Source organism: Ursus arctos, chromosome X, assembly GCF_023065955.2.
Source record: "Ursus arctos isolate Adak ecotype North America chromosome X, UrsArc2.0, whole genome shotgun sequence".
Taxonomy (NCBI): Eukaryota; Metazoa; Chordata; class Mammalia; order Carnivora; family Ursidae; genus Ursus; species Ursus arctos.
Window position 1 is genome coordinate 3,916,186 of NC_079873.1, and position 14,726 is coordinate 3,930,911.

At 41.6% G+C, this 14,726-nt stretch overlaps 1 protein-coding gene and 1 non-coding gene across 2 annotated transcripts in view; one reads left to right on the top strand and one right to left on the bottom strand.

The window, feature by feature from the left end:
• The window catches only part of LOC130541809 (pseudouridine-5'-phosphatase-like), a 584,313-nt gene that overhangs the window by 51,843 nt on the left and 517,744 nt on the right, over positions 1 to 14,726 (bottom strand). The window lies entirely within an intron of this gene.
• On the top strand, positions 10,798 to 10,918 carry LOC113240825 (small nucleolar RNA SNORA26). Its single transcript, XR_003311321.1, has one exon. It is a non-coding gene; the product is annotated as a small nucleolar RNA SNORA26 (small nucleolar RNA).

Sequence of the window (14,726 nt, forward strand, 5' to 3'; positions counted from 1 at the left end):
TGCAAAGGTTTTTAACAAATTTTATACGTTTTTGTCAAACGTAGGTGTTTTGAATCACGTCAAGTAAAATTTACTTTCCAAATCTCATCTTTCATCAGCTCTTTCATATTGTGGAACAAACGGATACTTTAAGCCGGCATTTAGGGGCTCCTACAGGGGCAGTACTAATTTCACCATAAATGGAAGATGTTATTAACAATGTGTAATGTGTTCCCCGTTGCTGTCTTTAAATGACTAAGTGTGTAAAAAATAGCAAGAAAAAGCCACCCACCTTCCCTCCAGCAACCCTCAGTTCGTTTCCTAGAGTTAGACAGTCTCCTCTTATGGTCTGTCTCCCTCCGTTTTCATCTTATTTTATTTTTTCTTTCCTTCCCCTATGTTCATCTGTTTTGTTTCTTAAATTCCACAAATGAGTGAACTAATACAATAACTATTTTTCTCTGATTGACTTATTTCATTAGTATAACACCCTCTAGTTCCATCCACATTGTTACAAATGGTAAGATTTCATCCTTTTTGATTGCTGAGTAATATTCCAGTGTGTGTTATACATATACACATATACACACACTATATCTTCTTTATGCATTCATTTGTCAATGGACATCTGAGCTCTTTCCATAGTTTGGCTACTGTGGACATTGCTGCTATGAACATTGGGGGGATGGGGTAACCGGGTGATGGGCATTAAGGAGGGCACTTTAATGAGCACTGGGTATTATATGCAACTGATGAATTACTAAACTCTACCTATGAAACTAATAATATACTATATGTTAATTTATTGAATTTATTTTTTAAAGATTTTATTTATTTATTTGAGAGAGAGAGCACACAAGCAGGGGAGGGGCAGAGGCAGAAGGAGAAGCAAGCTCCCCACTGAGCAGGCAGCCTGACACAGGACTCGATCCCAGCACCCTGAGATCATGACCTGAGCTGAAGGCAGACATTCAACTGACTGAGCCACCCAGGTGCCCCAATTAACTGAATTGAAATTTAAAAAAAAAGCAGCAGTTACATTTGGAAAAAATGAATGCAAGGTACACAAAATCTCTCTCCACTCTTTTGTGCAACTGTGTGTGAATTTATGATTATTTCAAAATAAGTTGAAATGAAAACACAAATACAAGAAAACACCATGCGGACCCACTCTGTGCTGTACACTGGGCCGTCTGCAGCCTCTGCCTTACACTGATGTATGAAGTGTTGGCTGTGATTTGAATTGCTGGAATAGGGTTGTGTTCTTTTGTTTATTTTAAAATAATTTTAAAATAAAAATTTTAAAATAAATCTAAAATAATTATATTTATATATTTGACCTGGAAAATGACCTCATGAAAGGCCTTAAGTTTAAATCCGGCAAAGAGAAGCATGTGTGTCATGCTCACCTGTGCACCACTGAATAATATCTGAGTGTTGGAAGTACACTGATGTCTAAACGGCCGTTATCATCTTTAATGATAAACACTGAACCATGAAAAGGAACCCAAGCTGTACAGATGCAAGACGGAAGAAACTCGTATCAAAGACCCAAACACATGCCCCAAACTCACTATGAAACACAACAAAACAAAGGTAAGCATTGTCCTCTATTTGGAGGATATATTTTGAGGGTCATAAAGCCAAACTGGGGACTCGACTTTATGCTGAATGTCAACCGTGCTTTCTCTGGTGTGTAGGTAATTTTCAGTAAGACCCCTTTGATCCATTTCGCTGGTGTCTCTGACACGCTGGTGGGCATCACTATTTTGGGGCGATATGTTCTTGAAGTTCTAAGTTTCTTCTTAAATGTGGAGGTTAGTCCCGCAGCTTTGCTCATGTGAATTCTGATGAGCTGATCTTTCTTTATAGGATGAAAATAGTACTTTCATCAGATCACTTAGCTCTGAATAAGCTCTGGGCCATCCGTCCCTATTTGCCAGTCTGAAAAAAGTGAGTTACGTGCGGTGGAAAAGCAGAGGAGCTGGAATATGAGAGGACACCATTGGGGAGCCATCGGAATCATGCCTTTGTGGGCTGAGAGAAACTTGATAGAGACAACACCTAGGGCTTCATGAGTATTTGTTTCACCGGGCTCTTTGTTCCTTGCTTACTCTTACCAGGTCCTTGAATTCTCAATTTCACCCTGAGACGCACAACCGTGTCCTGTATTTTCTCTCACTGAGTAGATGAAGAAATTGAGATTCAGATGGGTTAATGGGTTTTCCTAGGCAGAGTGTTCTAGGCAGCTGGAACGGACCCCAAAGTCACGGTCTTAAATACTCCAATAAGCTGCCCAACATTGTTTCATTTATGGCTCATCTCTTTCTCTGTCGAAAGACTGAAGGAAGAGAGGAAGGAGAGAAAGAAGGAAAGAAAAGAAAGAAAGTTCTTTCTTTCATAGAACCTTTGGGATGGAGGAAGATGTATTAAAGCGTGGTAACCTTGAAACCACTATTGCCATATGAGGTGTTGCTCTTTTATGTTTTGCTTACGGGCAATGTTTTTTTTCATTTATGTCGGACGGTGTGTCTTGGAAGAGAAATCAGGACTGGACCTCTTTTCAGAGGAATCTTCCTGGTTGATAACCGCACACAGCAACACTAAGTGGGATGCTGGGAAAATGTGATATGCAAACAGGGGGTATTTGGGGATGAATGGCTATTTCTATTAATCAGAGCACCTTGGTGCAGGGCAATGTTTCCAAAAAGGATTATTTATCAGAACAAAGGTTTCTCAGAGTCACCAGAGTTCACAGGCTCTATGGCCAGAGACGTTTGGAAAACACTGCACATGATCATTTTTCTTGGAGAGTCACAAGACACAAGGCTGTTCAAAATGCTAACCTGAAGAATTTGCGTTTGCATTTCCCTCTGTCTTCCCAACCTTTCGTGGCAATGGGGATTGCTTTCTTCTGTAATATTAGTTTGCTAGGGTTGCTGTAACAAAGGACACAGATTGGGGACGCTTCAACAACGTTCATTTCTCACAATTTAATCCTGGAGGCTGGGAGTCTGAGATCCAGGCATGACAGAGGCTGGTTCCTCTCGAAGCCCCTCTCCTTGGCGTGTAGACACCATCTTGTCTCTGTGTCCTCACATGGTCATCCCTCTGTGCCTGTCTGTGTTCTAATCTCTTCTTCTCATAAGGACATGAGTCATATTGCATTAGAGTCCACGCTACGGACCTCGATTAATCCCCTCTTCAAAGGTCCTACGTCCTAGCAAGGTAGTTGGAGTTAGAATGTCCACATATGAATTGGAGGGGGGGGGTCACAATCCAGCCCACCCATAACAATACCCACTAATACTTGAGGAACAGTAATCTGAAGAACACATCAGGAATGCTGCTCTGAAGACAGTTAAGAGTTCCCAAAGGTGCTCTGAAAATTATCTGCAAAGATTTGAACGAAACACAGTGACTTTTTCAACCATACAAAGCAATTGGAGGCAGTTGCCAAGAACATTAATGGGCTCTGATAATATTCCCTCATCCACTTGTGTAGCTGTTTTTAAAATTGTAGTCCATAGGGACGCCTGAGTGGCTCAGTCATCAAGCATCTGCCTTCGGCTCAGGTCATGATCCCAGGGTCCTGGGATTGAGCCCCACATCAGGCTCCTCCGCTATGAGCCTGCTTCTCCCTCTCCCACTCCCCCCGCTGGTGTTCCCTCTCTCGCTGTGTCTCTCTGTGTCAAATACATAAATAAAATCTTAAAAAAAAAATGTACTCTGTAAAAAACTGCCCTTCAAACCGATCTTAAATTTCACTTAAAGCTAGAATCTACCATCCCAATATTCACAGGGGTACCAACCCGTTGCTTGTTAACTCGTGATCACACAAGTCTCCAGCGTTGCCTTTGCTCACGTCGTCAGCCCTTGTGATTACAACTCAGGTCATTTTTAAGTGCCGCATTCCAGGGAATGATCAAAGGTACACGGATGTTTGAAGATGTGCTCCGAATCGTGCACTGCTATTAAAGCAATTATTGGATCAACTATAAATCCCGCTGGATAAACTCCGAACAAGAAAATCCTTCTCACGTCCCTTCGCCTATAATGAGTCCACATGTGTTCCTTCCTCGGGCTCCTATTTACCTGACAGAATAATGCTCAGAGCTGGCCAAGCTTGAAATTATGGAATGGAAACATCTCATTCTGAAAAATCCGCAAGATTGATTCTCAACAGAGCCCTTCTGTGTGAAACAGCAGGCTGTCATTCAGAAATGATTGGTGGAGATGAACGTCGCCCACGTCACTGGGCAAGGCGTGTGCATGGGTGGGAGGGACAGTGAAGCCCTTTCAGCCCCCTGCAGGGCACTGCTGACAAGAACTCTGTTTCTATCCACAACCCCTATGAAGGCAGGTTAAGGAACATCAGTTTGTTTCTGTGTTCCCGAGAACCCAAAGAGAAAGTCTGGAATGATCGTGCGAGGTGTGGGAGGGCATGGACAATGCGCATTGCTTCTGCTCACCTGGGGCTCACCTTCGTACACTCTCAAGCGTACAGAACACCTGAATCACTTCCCTTCATAATTGCACTAAAAATTACCCTTTCTAGGAGAACGTGGAGTTTAAACCATTTTCCCTTTGTTTCCCAAAGAACGGGCTCACCCTATGCTTGTGGTTAAGTGGAGAATCAGGAGTGCGTTTCTGTTTTTGTTTTAATGCTTTTTACTGACACATGAATATGAGAGAGTGAGATGCACAACTTATGCATGATTTTTCTGTAAGTTGAAACCAGCCAGGAAGGCTCAAAGGCTTCCCATACGAGGAAAGCAACCTTATTCTGCACCAAATGATCACCTATCATGGAAAATGCCTGGAATTTAGCGTTCTATTTTCTGGAGAACATAATTCGGATTGCATATTACTGAAGTGGCTGAGTGTAAAGATTCTCAAATCATTCTATAAATCTCCAGTTTTTCACCCTTCATTTGAACGCGCTGAAGATGCATATTGTTTAGTGTATTTGAGGTGGTGTGTACGAGTTATATGTGGAAGAATATAATTAAAGCACACAGTTTCTTGTTCATACTTGACAATATTTGGGAAATATGCATTGCCCTGAGTGTTCTAATATCAGGTGCTTATTGTTTGAAGCAGAGGTTTGTATATTATTATGCCCCAGTCAAGCTGTTAAAAAAAACAAAAACACAAGTTGCCATAATATGATCTCAAAAATGTTCTCGATCGGTAGTAATCCTTTTTTTTTTTTTTTTTTAAGATTTCATTTATTCATTCGATAGAGATAGAGACAGGCAGCGAGAGAGGGAACACAAGCAGGGGGAGTGGGAGAGGAAGAAGCAGGCTCACAGTGGAGGAGCCTGATGTGGGGCTCGATCCCAGAACGCCAGGATCATGCCCTGAGCCGAAGGCACACGCTTAACCGCTGTGCCACCCAGGCGCCCCTGTAGTAATCCTTTTGAGACGTTACTTGTATTAGGCATTTCCTAGATGTATCAACATAAAGTTTCTACTAACATAGGATATAAATTGAGATTTCCGTTTCTACGTGATGGTATAATTTTCACATTGTAGAAAAGAGGCTGAGAGTCTAAATACAGATGTGGGTGTCTTTTCATTCAGAAGATGTGGCAGTGAAAATTTTGCCTTCATAAAGAACGCTATCACAAGCACCTACCTTGAAATATTTCGTAACCTGGGGGACACGTCACAGTCTTTTATACTTTTCCCCCCTCGGTCGTTTATAACTTGCATGAGCAAACTCTTTTCATTCTGTGCTGTGAAGACTTTTCTTAGGAGTTTTTGTTGAAATTTGACATGTTTAACGAGGGTTCATGAAGCTACCTGCTTTCATTCATAGGTCTGAACTTACAAATTCTGTGGTTAGCCCCGCTTAAACCCACTTGAGTATTTAAGACTGAAGTTGGTAGACTTAATCTATTTGCACGGAAAGTTGATGCAGTCACGTTATAGCTCAAAAGGGGAAAAGAAATTTCTGAATCTAAGAGACAGATGAACTCCCTGCAAAGGATTTAATATCTACATTAAATATTAATATCTACTAATTAATATCTATATTAAATATCTATATTTATTGAATAAATAGCAACCCCGCCCATTATGTAATGGCTCCTAAAATTGACGATACAGACTTTAATAACTACTCAGTTGTACTTGGATTTTTTGAATTCAGTAGAATTTGTTGATAAAGGCATTTTGTTCCCTCCCTTTTTTCCCCCTCAGCATCCTGGGCTATGCTTTCCAGATCTGAAATAATACCATTTACTAAGAGCCTATTTATGACTGCTTTCCTCATTAGACTGGCAGGCACGTGAGGACACGCACAGAACTTCTGTACTGAGTGACTTGTGTTGGGAGCATAGTGGTTATTGAACAAATATCTGTGAGATGGATGGACAGGGAGTTGCTGAGACTCTACCTTCCCAAGCAGATTTTCTAGGGCAGCAGACCGCAGAACATCCTTTTCACATGGCTGAATTTCGACGCGCTCTTGACATCATTTGGCGTGAGTCAAGGATAGCCTTCCTATCCTGTTAGAAGGTCAAGGAGGTAGGGTGATGGAGAACTGGGAGTCATTCCTGCTCCTCCACGAGATTGTCCAAGCACATGTCTCTAAGCAAAGGATAACACACTCTTCCCTGAGTCAAGGGGGCCAGATGCCTGTGTCAGTGCTCTGTGCAGGATGCACGAGGGAGTATGAAGAACATTCGCAAACGCAACTCAGCCAGAAGGCAATGGTTGTTCTAGCGGAGAAAGCTAATGAGTCATTAGACTGGCATCTACCAGCTGTGGGAACTGGGATAAGGTGTGTCACATTCCCCATCCTCAGGTTCCACACCTGTAAGATGAGAACTACTGTCTAGGGTTTGGGGATGATGAAATAAGAAAGCACCTACAGTGTTTTGTAAGCTGTGACGGTTCTATACCTAAATTCTCAGGGAGGGGACATGCAGTCAAGGCACTGGGTTTGAACTGACACCTCGACAGACATGGGCATCTTCTGGAAGTGACTGAAACGCCAGCCATCCTTGTATGTTTGAGTTTATGAAATGCACCGTGAGTCTTCACTGTGACTTTCCATGTAGTCACACCGCCTTAGAATCTCTTCGAGTAGCTCCTGAATCAACAGGCATTCATTCATTCATTCATTCATTCATCCATCCATTCATCGTGGCCTCCAGCATGGAGCCCAATGCAGGGCTTGAACTCACGACCCTGAGATCAAGAGCTGAGCTGAGATCAAGAGTTGGATGTTAGGGGCGCCTGGGTGGCATAGCGGTTAAGCGTCTGCCTTCGGCTCAGGGCGTGATCCCGGTGTTATGGGATCGAGCCCCACATCAGGTTCTTCTGCTATGAGCCTGCTTCTTCCTCTCCCACTCCCCCTGCTTGTGTTCCCTCTCTCGCTGGCTGTCTCTATCTCTGTCGAATAAATAAATAAAATCATTAAAAAAAAAAAAAGAGTTGGATGCTAAACCCACTGAGCCACCCAGGCGCCCCAACAATACGCATTTAAAATCACCCCTTCCTCAGTGTCCCAAGATCTGACATTCACACTGATCAGAATCGAGCACAACATGGTTTCCACGCAGATTAAAAACATTTCTTTTGAGACCAAAATTTTTTTTCGTGTTTCCATCCAATGCATTGCAGCGTGTGCCTCAGGACACACAAAGCGTTCCCTACGGCATAAAGCCGGTTGATCTGGAACTTTCTTGCCACCATTCTGAATGCACATTTTAAGATCTTCTACATGGGAAAGTGCCATCTGTTCATTAAGATGTCAAGAATTACCCTCACCTGCAACCTTCCTAGATGGTAAATAAAATCAACAAAGTGCTGGCCAAAACCTGCACTTAGACCACGGTCCACCAGCTGATTACTTATTTAAGTTATCTCTACACCCAATGTGGCACTCGAACTCATGACCCCAAGATCAAAAGTTGCATGCTCTTCCGAATAAGCCAGCCAGGTACCCTCTAAACAGTTTTAAATAGAGACTTGTTACTGGAAATTCAAATTTTAATAATTCTACTTTGAAATTTTTTATTAATTCCAAATAAAAATTCCTTGAGGGTTACTATGAGAGATGAAGAGTGAACTTGTATTTCTGCTACTAAAACCAGACTTGAATTAAGAGGCTCCAGGCCACGCCTCTGTCTGTCACTAACCGTATCTGTGGTTTTCAGCAGGTTACATCAATTCTTTCAGTTTACATATCTCATCTTTAAAATGAGGAAATTGGACGAAAGCTGTCTGTGAGCTATTCTTATTCTGAGATTTTTTTCTTAATCCTGTATTTTGGGCACTTGTGACTCAGAAAGCATTGGCTCAATAAATTGAAGAGATAACGTTCAGCTTACTTCCTAGTAGAAACTGCATTTCATGCATGGTGTTTTATCATTTTTTGACAATTCACTTTAAATCACCTCGTTATATCCTGAATGATGTATTTGTGTACAGAAATTAACTTTACTTGCCACCTCGTGTTGGAAGTCAGCACTTTAAGTCACTAATCGGACATCCCCAAGTACCCATACAGGATATATTCCAAACATCCTTTTTGAAATCTACAACAGAGAGTCCTTCTTTATAAGGGATATGAGAAATCCTTTTTCTCTGGTGATGGGCGGAGACAGGACATGAGCTTATAGAGTATGGTAGTCAGAATAATGCCCTGCTCCCAAAAGTTCTCTCAGCCCACTGAGACCCATGGCGGACTGCTGAGCTGCAGGACTCGGAGATAATGAATCTGCATTGTTTGAAGCCACCAGGAGTGTGGCTATAAGCTTCCGCTGCCACGAAGAATGAATACACAGAGCAAGCTTGCATGGTTATGGGAAACTGGCCAGCTCCCCTCCACTGCCTTCAGGACAATGTTCTTGATCTCCAAGGCCATTTGTCTTGTGTCCTGTGTCCTGTGTCCCCATCCCTCACATTTCAAAGGGAGACTTTGGCCAAACCAACCCTAACATTAGCTTGCTTAATCCTGCCTTTGGAATATCATTCTTTCTCCATGTGCACCTTTCGTGAAGGGGGCTTATGTCCGAAAACAGAGGGTAGAGGGTTTCTGAGTCCATCAAAATGTGTCTACAAATAAACATTCATATTGTTGGCAGAGTTGGCCTTCATTGGGATTCTACCACCTGACAGCCGAGTTGTGGGCTGCTTTGGAAGGCCAGAAAGTCCTGATATGTATCCAAAGTATGAGGGCGTGGCTAAGTGGCTAAATCAGCCTAAGTTGGGTGAGGGGGAAAAAAAGGCTATATATTCAGCGATAATTAATTTCATAATGACAAATGAACATATTTTGTTCATTATCCATCAGCAGTGTGGACAAAAATCTGCAAGCACTTAATTTGTAAATGAGTACTCTAGAAATAAATGATTTTCACTAATTTAGACTGACCTTCTCCATCAGTTAGCGCTAGGTCATTAATAATATATTGTTACTAATTTGCCACAATACTAATCAGCCTAGGGCCAATTATAAACACAGACATCACATGGACATTCTCCTCATTATTGGAAATCAAACCCTCATCTTTACTGAATGACAAATAGTGACAACGTGCACATTAATTAGGGTAAGCTACACTGAGATGAAAGGGGGGGGCATACTCCCATCATTTATTTATAAAGCAATCTTCTATTTCATCTCCTTCTCTACTTAAGCCCCTTGATTGCAGGAGTTTCTTTTTGCTTGCTTTGGTGTCTTTCAAAATGCCTACTCAGTGCCTTGGTTGGCCACAGAAAAATATGAAACGAAATACTCGAATGCACATAGGGGCTCTTTCAGAGCAAGAAGAAGGTGAGGAAACAGATCAAAATAGGCGGTTTCTGATGGGAGGGGGCAGAGATAGAGAGGGGAGTTTTGGAATATACGCTAGAGACCAAGAATGAGTAATAATCACAATGTGTTCCTAGACATAACACAATCCGTTAAATGTCATGACAAAGAAAGACACACTTTGCCCAGGAAGGAGCTTATAGTGTAGAGGGACGGGTGTCCCTGAAGGGTCTTTGTCCAATCTGAAAACCCGACAAGCAGAAATCCCTGGACACTCAGTGCTCAGGTGAGTAACCTTTTTGCTTTCAAATGTGACTCATACTTAATGTGTGGTCCCCTTCAAAATTACTAAATTTTCATATATTCAAAAGTAATGGTTTTGATTGGGGGAAAAAAATAAATAAGCAATGAGGTTTTTTTTCAATTAATTAATATATAATGTATTATTTGTTTCAGGGGTACAGGTCTATGATTCAATAGTCTTATGTAACACCCAGTGCTCATTACAACAGATACCCTCCCCAGGAAGACACAAAGAAATGGAAAAACGTTCCATGCTCATGGATTGGAAGAACAAATACTGTTAAAATGTCTACGCTACCTAAAGCAATCTATACGTTCAATGCAATCCCTTTCAAAATACCATCAACTTTTTCCACAGAACTGGAACAAATAATCTCAACATTTGTATGGAACCAGAAAGTCCCTGAATAGCCAAAGGAATGTTGAAAAAGAAAACCACAGCTGTTGGCATCACAACTCCAGACTTCGAGCTCTATGATAAAGCTGTAATCATCAAGACAGTACGGTACTGGCCCCAAAACAGACACACCTACATCAGTGGGACGGAACAGAGAACCCAGAAATGGACCCTCAACTCCACGGTCAACTAATCTTCGACAAAGCAGGAAAGAATATCCAATGGGAAAAAGACAGTCTCTTCAACAAATGGTGCTGGGAAAATTGGACAGCCACAAGCAATGAAGATTTTAAAAAGACACAGGATTGAAATCACAATCACTGGATTGCAGTCTACGCCCTTTCCTGTGCCCTCTTAAGGTTGACGCAGTGCCTTAAGAGGCTAACACAGAAGGGAAAGTAAGTCTCCATTAAACCCAGGGAAGAGATTGTGAAACTCCTCTTTGGATTGTGTCTGGAGTCACAGCTGAACTAGAGGAAAATTTCCTTTTGGTTCAAGCACCTTTGTGAATTTTTTTTAAGACTTTATTTATTTGGGGGAGAGAGAGCACCTGTACAGGATAGACAGCGTGGGTGAGCGGTGGGGAGGGGGGCGCAGAGGGAGAAGCAGACGCCCCGCTGAGCAGGGAGCCCAACTCGGGGCTCCATGCCAGGACCCCCTTTGTGACATTTTTATACAGTGATAAATTTAAACCCAAGCTTAGTTTTGATGATACCTTCAGAGATGCTTATCTTTGAAGGTGGAAAAAAAACACAGATATACACTGTCCACAAGGTGTTTTCTGGACATCCTTTGAGACAAACTGAAAAGAATATACTTCAAAATTGTTTTCTGTTTGAAAGGTCATTAAAAAAACCACACTAGATTACAGTCTATTTAATGAGAATGTTAGACACTGTGTATTTCACAATGAAATCTATAAAATAACGAAATAACCAAAAACGAACATAGAAAAAAGATACTTGAAATAAGCCGAAAGATATTTGACATTATTTCAAGAAATTCAGGAGTCACGGGGATTGTGTTTTCTGTTATGTTCTCTTGTCAATGCCCTTCTACCCGTAACTTTTATTGTCAAAAAACTAATGAAATTTTTAAAAATTTATTTTAAAATTGTGAGCACGCCGTGCAAATAATCCATGTCATTTTATGAAGGACTTTGTAACCTCCATTGTTTACACAGCTTTCACAAATTTTCCACAGCTTTTCAGCACAAAGAACAAACTTCGATATTGCCTTGAATATCTACATTTAATTTGACAAATACAACTTTTTTCTCTCCACATATCTATAGTTTACAACTTCACCGACTGGCAACTAATTTGGTTTTCCAGGAAACTGTGTAGGACTTACTTTATGTTCACACACACAAAAAAAATGGTTGTAAGAGAAAAGTGGAATTCTGATCATCACGCATATTGAAGATAAACAGTCTGCCAGCACTTGGGTGAACTGAATTCGTTTCATGTATCCTATGTTCTCTTGAAAAGTTTTATCGTAAATTGGGCGAACTTCCCAATGATAATTATCTTTTTTTCAAACACTGAGGATGCAGACGTGTTTCTTTATAGGATGGTTTGCTCCGGAAGCCATCACCACGGATGCTAATAGTCTCTGGAGACATGTAACTAACACTCAGAGAGGCGATGTTAAATTTGGTTCTTCCACCTACTGAGTGATATTTAGTCTCTTGAGTTTTGTTTCTGTTTCCCTATGAACAACATGGCAGAGGAGTCATAAAGATGATTTTATTTACTAATCAAAGTCCTGTCATGCACTTACTAGCGTGTACCAGGCACGGTATCATGCCCAGGGATTAAAACCATGAGGAGGGCTCCTTTGGCTCTTCACAAGAGGCTCATGGTTAAAAAGGAAACTCAATATGTGACTACGGTCTGTAATAAATTGGTGGATGAGACAGGCACTATGAATTAAGGCCTTTGGATGCTGTGCGCCTCGGGCTGGAGTATAAACTTCTCAGGGCAGGCATTTCTGTTTTTTTCTCTGCTGGTATCTACAATAACGACAGCATTGCTTAGACTGTAGCTCAAGAAAAATTGACTGAATGGACAAAAGACCAGAGCTATCCAAGAGAACTTTCAGGAATCATAAAAATGGTCCACATTGGTGTCATCCAATATGGTAGCCACTGGCCCCAAGGTTGGCTACTGATCCCTTTCAAAGTGGCAGACACAACTGAGGAACAGTGGTTTTTAAATTAAAGAAAATTTAAATTAAATGGCCCCATGCAGCTAGCGGTTACCATAAGGGACAATACGGGGCTAGGTGTTTATACTACAGAAACATGAAATACTTGTTTTTCAGGGGCTCATCTGTGTCACTGGACTCTAAAAGACACTATACTTGGGACGTCTGGGTGGCTCAGTCAGTTAAGTGTCTGCCTTCAGCTCGGGTCATGATCCCAGGGTCCTGGGATGGAGCCCTGCACTGGGCTCCCTGCTCAGCAGAGAACCGCTTCTCTCTCTCCCTCTAATGCTCCCCCGGCTTGTGCTCTCTCTCTTTCTCTCTCTGTTAAATAAATGAAATGTTTAAAAATAAAAAAATATATATATATACTAACTAATACTTAAAAGGCTTTCAATCATCCTCCTTATTGCTTATTTTTCAGTTTTTCTAGTTATTCTTTGTGTTTCTACACGTTCTTCTAATTGGTTATTGGTTATCTGTGGGGACAACACTTACATATTATTTTGTACCCTACACTGAATTCCCAAGTGACAAGCTAGGAAACGACATTGCCGTTCATATCACAAGCAAAGGCTGAACTCCCTACTCCATGAGCACCTCCTAGGAAGTGATGATTACCAGACCCACAATGGATAGGTACCAAATGGGTGAAGGACAGAATTGACCATTCCTAGAAAAGAAGCAATACAAATGGCTTTTGGACAAGGGAAGAGACGGTTGCTAAAATAATAAGATGATTAAGCGATTAGAAGTACACAGAGATCCTGTTTTTAGTCTGTGAGATAAGGAGAATAAACCAATATTGGGTATAGCAAAGCCATCACCAAGGTCCATTAGTCCCTTCTTGTGTTCATCCTGGGGAGGGCTGCCTTGTTATTCTTTGGAGTGCAAAAGAAATCAGCACCTGAACACAGAGCTCAAGAAGCAGATTCTGTGTGCAGTTACAATTGTGTGGATGCTGGCTTGTCTGCTGTGCACACCTCAGCCCTGTTAGGAGGCAATTTTGGGGCAAGAGGCACCCCACTAAGACCAGTCCCATTTTCCTACTCACTTGTTGGTTCTGTTTCTCTTGCTTTGATGGAGAAAGAGAACCAAGCTTATTTTCTGTGGAAAATCCAGTTGTCTCTCAGAAATTTATCACTCTCACGTCAACAGAGTTTCCTCATTTGTCTCATTCCCGCCAGGATATGGAGCTTACAGGAGCAGCTGAAGTGGGGAGACAAAAGAGCAGACAGGAGAGAAGACCATCTGGAAATGTATCACCATCAAGCAAAGATGCTGAGAATTGGTGAATCGACAAAAGACGAGTGTGCTTTTGCCCATCATGAGTTTTGGCAAAAATAAATAGTAATAACCAATGCTAGTAACAAGATAAAGTGGTGGGGGATGCATGATCATAAAACCCTCAAGGTCTCACGGGGTTGGCTGGGGCTTTCATCTGATAGAGAAATCACATTTAAAAGGCACAGACCCACGCCATGGGCACGTGTTCAGCACAGACCTGTGCTATTCAATATGGCGGCCGTTTATCACGTAAGGCAATGAAGCTCTTCAAACGTGGGAGTCTGAACTGAGATAGGCTATAAGTACAAAACACACACCTTATTTCAAAATACGTACATGACCTCCTCGGAACATTTTTAATATGGATTACCAATGTTGAAATAACAGTCTAGATATATTGGGTTACATAAAATGTTGACTTCAAATCGTCACTATCTTATCTACATTTTTTTTTACATGTAGCTACTAGAAAATTCAAAATGACACAAGTGTCTCCTATTATGTTTCTATGGGACAGAACCATTCAACATGACCCACATCAATAAATTCAGGTCTCTCTTCAGCTCCCTGTGGACCTTGCCCAGGCAGACACCATGGGTCTCATCTGGTTCAGGAACATGGTATAGGACCCCTTGGGTGGACTGTGAACCATCCCTAATTTTAACGCCTAAGCATCCATTTTCTGATTGGCTTCTTGTTCACTCTTTGTGTCCTCCACCCCCCTCTTTGTTCTCTTCATTAGGTAAATATTCTCCTGCATTCACTAGTTTTATATGTCTTTAC